This window comes from Capra hircus, unplaced genomic scaffold (assembly GCF_001704415.2).
Source record: "Capra hircus breed San Clemente unplaced genomic scaffold, ASM170441v1, whole genome shotgun sequence".
NCBI lineage: Eukaryota > Metazoa > Chordata > Mammalia > Artiodactyla > Bovidae > Capra > Capra hircus.
The window spans coordinates 1-5897 of NW_017203789.1; the positions used below are offsets into that span (position 1 = coordinate 1).

General features: G+C 44.7%; 2 pseudogenes; one reads left to right on the forward strand and one right to left on the reverse strand.

Moving 5' to 3' along the window:
• Nucleotides 1–716: 716 nt before the first annotated feature.
• Nucleotides 717–1146, reverse strand: LOC108635093 (annotated as a pseudogene).
• A 261-nt stretch (nucleotides 1147–1407) lies between these two features.
• Nucleotides 1408–1854, forward strand: LOC108635092 (annotated as a pseudogene).
• The last annotated feature ends 4043 nt before the right edge of the window (nucleotides 1855–5897 follow it).

A 5897-nucleotide genomic window follows, 5' to 3' on the forward strand; every position in this document is an offset into this window, starting at 1 on the left:
AAAACTTGTCTCAAAAACCGTCCCAACCTGGGAAGATTTGAAAAGGAGTTTTTATACTTCTCAAGGGCGTGGTTGCTGATAAGGTCAGGGTGTATGCAGGATATCAGTTGGTCGGCTCTCCTAATCTTGATGAGTTTCTCTGATCCCTTTAATCTTGCCTCAGGTGGTTTCTAGTCTGCTCCTTAGACTAGCAACTGTTCAAATCTGCTATTTGGAACTCAGGGAAGTCAAGGCTAGTCTTGCCTACAAGAAACGGGGAGAAAGGGCCACCATGTTTGGAGTCCCACTAGGCCCACTGTTTTCAGGTTTTTGAGAAAAATAACGCCTCCAATAATGGCCTTTGCCTAAGAAACAGATTTGATTTGCTCCCTGGACACACGAAACCTTTAATTACTAAAAGCCCAGAAAATCAAAAAGCCTTAAAACTGCCATAGAAGGAATAAATCTCCCATCCTAACTTTTGTTGCTTTCCAACTCAATAATTGGCACAGGGTGGCAATATTTAACGAGTAAATAAATCCTCGTATCTGCCAATCCTGATGGATAATAGTTTGTAGACTACATGATACACTTTAACAAAAGTGACTGTCTCCGAAGTTTCAAGGTTGGTGTAATACATGATTACTCTCAACTATGATCTAGGATCTAAGGTTTAAAATTTAGTGCTCAGTTCTTCCAAAGAAACTTTTAAGTGGCTCTGAAAAGAGCCTTTGGTTTGATTGAGACCTTACTACTGCGAAGTAATCCAGACTTCTATTTGCCTTTCGCCTTGTGGTGGCTCTCAGTCTTCTTGGGCAGCAGCACCGCCTGGATGTTGGGCAGGACGCCACCCTGAGCGATAGTGACTTTGCCCAGCAGCTTGTTGAGCTCCTCGTCGTTGCGGATGGCCAGCTGCAGGTGACGCGGGATGATGCGCGTCTTCTTGTTGTCCCGGGCCGCGTTGCCCGCCAGCTCCAGGATCTCGGCTGTCAGGTATTCCAGCACCGCCGCCAGGTACACCGGGGCCCCGGCGCCGACCCGCTCAGCGTAGTTACCCTTGCGGAGAAGGCGGTGCACTCGGCCCCACCGGGAACTGGAGGCCTGCCCGCGAAGAGCGGGTCTTAGCCTTGGCGCGAGCTTTGCGCCTTGTTTGCCACGTCCAGACATGACTCAGGATCAACGGTCACCTCGAGAATGACAAGCGAATACAGAAACGGAAAGTTTATAACCACGCTGGGCGCGAAAAGAAAGCTGTACGATTGGCTACCGTTTTACTTTTGTTTAGACCAATGGAAATGCGACTCTGCAGAATGCCTACCTTGATTGGGCGAAGCTGAGCTGTGACGTCACACAGAAGGCGCACCAATCACCAGAAACCTCTACTGCGCCTCATTTGCATAAACCCTTGTCCTTAAAAGGGTGCCTTTCGGCTCTCACTTCTATAGTGGTTCTGTGACTGCAGTACTTCACCATGCCTGAGCCAGCGAAGTCCGCTCCTGCCCCAAAGAAGGGCTCGAAGAAGGCGGTGACCAAGGCGCAGAAGAAGGACGGCAAGAAGCGCAAGCGCAGCCGCAAGGAGAGCTACTCCGTGTACGTGTACAAGGTGCTGAAGCAGGTCCACCCGGACACCGGCATCTCGTCTAAGGCCATGGCATCATGAATTCCTTCGTCAACGACATCTTCGAGCGCATCGCGGGCGAGGCGTCGCGCCTGGCTCATTACAACAAGCGCTCGACCATCACATCCAGGGAGATCCAGACGGCCGTGCGTCTTCTGCTGCCTGGGGAGCTGGCTAAGCACGCCGTGTCCGAGGGCACCAAGGCCGTCACCAAGTACACCAGCTCCAAGTGAGGGACTGGCTGCAGAGTAGTCAGATTTCTTCTCACCAAAGGCTCTTTTCAGAGCCACCTACCTTTTCTATAAAAGGGTCTGTCCGCTGATAACTGGTTTGAGAGGTTGTTTTGTTTTTACAATATAAGATCTGAAGATAACTCGTTGCAGTGTAAGTAGCTAGGGTATTACAATCACTTCTGGGTTTTTCTGTGATCTTACAGTTAAGATCTTCCAATTAAGCTATCTGGCATCTGTGTCTTGTTCATTGCCGGCTCCAAACTCGCTGCTCGCCGCACTCTAGGCCAATGAGCCTCAGAAAAAACTGTTTAGGTTCAGAAAGCCGCCTAAACCGAGATGATGGCAGACTAATGTCTTAACAACCATCTCGGTATCTGGAAAGTCAAAAAGCAGAAGCGGGAGAGGCAGTCAGGAAGTAAAAAGGGCCATCTCCGGGGATGGCCAGCATCAGGGAAGGCATGTATTAATAATTTACTTCTCATAGCCATCCACAGGCGGGCGGTTTAGATTATCTGTAACGTGAACAAAGGCAATTTAACAGGCCGAGGGCCAGGATCCTCTGAGGCAGCTCGTTATGTATGATTATAACAAGAAGCAAGTCAAAAGAGACAGTTCTAACATAGAATTGGTTCTTTGCAGTATAACCAATAAGCTACACGGAGGGTAACTGGAAGGCTAGGGGTCCCCAAGCGGAGGAAATAGACTCCAAGTGGCAGACTTTTTTTTTTTTTTCACCATGTTCTTGCCTGGAGAATCCCAGGGACAGCAGAGCCTGGTGGGCTGCCATCTATGGGTCGCACAGAGTCGGACACGACTGAAGCGACTTAGCTGCAGCAGCAGCAGCATACAAAATTAAAAGGTTTCTTTTGTGTTGTCATGATAACACCTCAGCACGCCGTGGCTGAGGGCACCAATGCGGTCACCAAATACACCAGCTCCAAGTAAACGTCATTATAGGCCGTGTGGAACCCAAAGGCTCTTTTCAGAGCCACTCAAACATTCTCCAGAAAAGAGCCGGTGCGCCTTTCCTATCAGTTCAGGGGGTGTGGGGGGCGGGGTGTGCTATCTCTTGAGTGGCATTTTTTAAAACGTGGTTTAACGGAAATAAAATACCTGGGTGTTAAGAAAGTTGCAGTTTTGTGAGAATTTCTATTATAGAAACTAGGTTCATCTGCTGCCTCCCCTTAGGTTTATACTGAATAGCCACAATACCTAAAACCTCCAGGCAACAGTTCGAACGCTGGAGAACCCCAGGAAATCACGAAACTGATTTACTGACTTCCTAACACATTTTTTCTTTTAGTAGTAGCTTCTCAGGAAGCCCAGATTCAATACTTGCAGTTTCGTACGTTTACTGATGTGACTGGGAGCCTGCAAGCACTGAATGGGGGCCATTTTTGCATGCACGGGAACTACAAATCTATCCTTTGCATATCCCTTCTCTTTATATCATACTGCAGGTCCGAATGCAGGATCTAAGGAACATATCTTACAGCTACACAATGTGATCTGAATTGCTTTCTAACTCCTTAAAAGATAGATACCCCTGAGACGAACTTTTACAAGTGAGAATGGCAATACAAGTTGCAATGATAGCCACCAAAGCCAGAGGGTGCTTCCCTGACCCCTGAGAGAATAACGTCCACAGCGCGTGACCCTCTTGCCTTAGCATGTTGGGTATAGGTTTTGGGGTCATGTTCACTTTTTCTAATAAGATTTCAGCACCCCAGGTCTCTCTGTAGCCGAGATAAAAGATGCCTTAACCACCCCTGCGGGCCTGGCGCCGGATGGCGGGCATGGTGATGCCCTGAATGTTGGCACACAGAACTTACTGTGGCTTACCGTAATTTATAGTCCTCCCTGCCGGGTCCAGCCCGGTGGATCCAGGGTGATTCGATTGACGGGCGGAGTCGGCGTCCTTGGAAAAATACATATTTAATTACAGATATATAGAGAGATTAGAAACGGATAGTGTAGTAGGAAGATTAGTGGAGAAAAAGAGGCTGAATAACTTGGATTATGTGGAATAGCATCCATGCTCCAGATGGGAATTCAGCCAGAAAAACGAGGAGCAAGAAAGAACGACATGGGGTATCAGCTTTCTGGAAACTGATCCGATTTCTTTATTTTGGGTTTGCTTATATACCTTTTGTTACATATAGGGATGAATACAGAGTCACGTGGGGGTCAGCAGTCCTGACCTTTATCAAAATCAGGTGCTTCACATAAAAAGGTCTTAGGGATTTTATGATCCTTTCTTTCTGATAACCAAAAACTTATTTTTTCCAAGGGTGTTTTTTCTTAAACCAGGCACCACCCTCCAAATAAAGTTACATTCCTATAGGGTGAGGGTGTAGTGAGTTACAATCAAGAAAGGAATTTATTTAACCCAAGGTTAACATGATTAATCTTAAAGGTTAATACTTATTTCTCCTATATGCTTAAAGGTTAATACTTATTTCTCCTATATGCTAGTTATATTCATTATAAGGGCAGGGAATATGGAGATTTAGCAGCAAACATCAGCCCAACAAATGAAAATCCTTTCACCAATGTTCCCTTAAGATCTATTTAGTCTTAAGATAGTGATAAAGTTACATTTTTACATAGCAAGGACACAGTGATTTATAACAAAGTACAGTGATCTATTACAAAAGAGAAAATTCATTAACTCAAAAAGTCTAGTATTGCTAACCTTAAAAACTACTATATTTCCTTTTCTATATTCCAAATACATTGATTAATATATTCCCAGGTGCCTAAGGATATGGAGGCCTGGCGGCAATCATTGACTCAACAGAAGAAAAAGCCCTATGCTAATTAAGACTTTCAAAATACTCCCAAAACTCTCTGTGCTGTTTATGGTTGAGAGGTAGTAAACAATCATGTGCCTAGTGGCAGGAGTATGGATAATCCTGTCACACAAGCTAGTCTGTCAGCAGAGAGGTTTGACCTGAGACACCTTGTCCACCCAGGGCAAGCAGGGAATTAGCAGCAATTATTGACAACCCTTCAACCAATATACAATTGCCTTCGACACCCACTAAAACCGAAACCCATGACCAGTAACTACCCAAAGGAAATGCTGGCCTGACTTTACGGGGGCTCTCCCCCATAACCGTTCTCTCGGAGAAGGAGTAATTGCAGCTCCAAGGCAATAAAAATTCCTGGGCGTGACAAGAGTGTTTCAGCTTACGGACTCCTCTGAAGGTTATCTAGCCCACCTGTATAGGTTTGGGCCACATGTGATTGTTTACAGCCTCCCAACCTGAGAGGCACGAGATGTTTTAGACTTACTAAAGGCAAATTCTTTTGGGGAGTTAGAAATTATTAGTATAGTGGGTTGGTTAGGAATTATATTGGTGAAGGGTTTTTCATTTGTTGTGTCAATAATTGCTGCTAATTCCCTGCCCTGGGTGGGACAAGGTGTCTCAGGTCAAACCTCTCTGCTGACAGACTAGCTTGTGTGACAGGATTATCCATACTCCTGCCATACACATGTTTTACTACCTCTCAACATAAACAGCACAGAGAGTTTTGGAGTATTTTGAGAGTCTTAATTAGCATAGGGCTTTTCTCTTGTTGAGTCAATGATTGCCGCCAGGCCTCCATATCCTTAGGCACCTGGGAATATATTAATCAATGTATTTGGAATATAGCAAAGGAAATATAGTAGTTTTTATGTTAGCAATACTAGACTTTTTGAGTTAATGATTTTCTCTTTTGTAATAGATCACTGTACTTTGTTATAATCACTGTGTCCTTGCTATGTAAAATGTAACTTTATCACTATCTTAAGACTAAATAGATCTTAAGGGGAACATTGGTGAAAGGATTTTCATTTGTTGGGCTGATGTTTGCTGCTAAATCTCCATGTTCCCTGCCCTTATAATGAATATAACTAGCATATAGGAGAAATAAGTATTAACCTTTAAGATATAGGAGAATAAGTATTAACTTTAGTTAATCACCTTGGTTAAATAAATTCCTTTCTTGATTGTAACTCACTACACCCTCACCTATAGGAATGTAACTTTATTTGGAGGGTGGTGCTGGTTTTAAGAAAA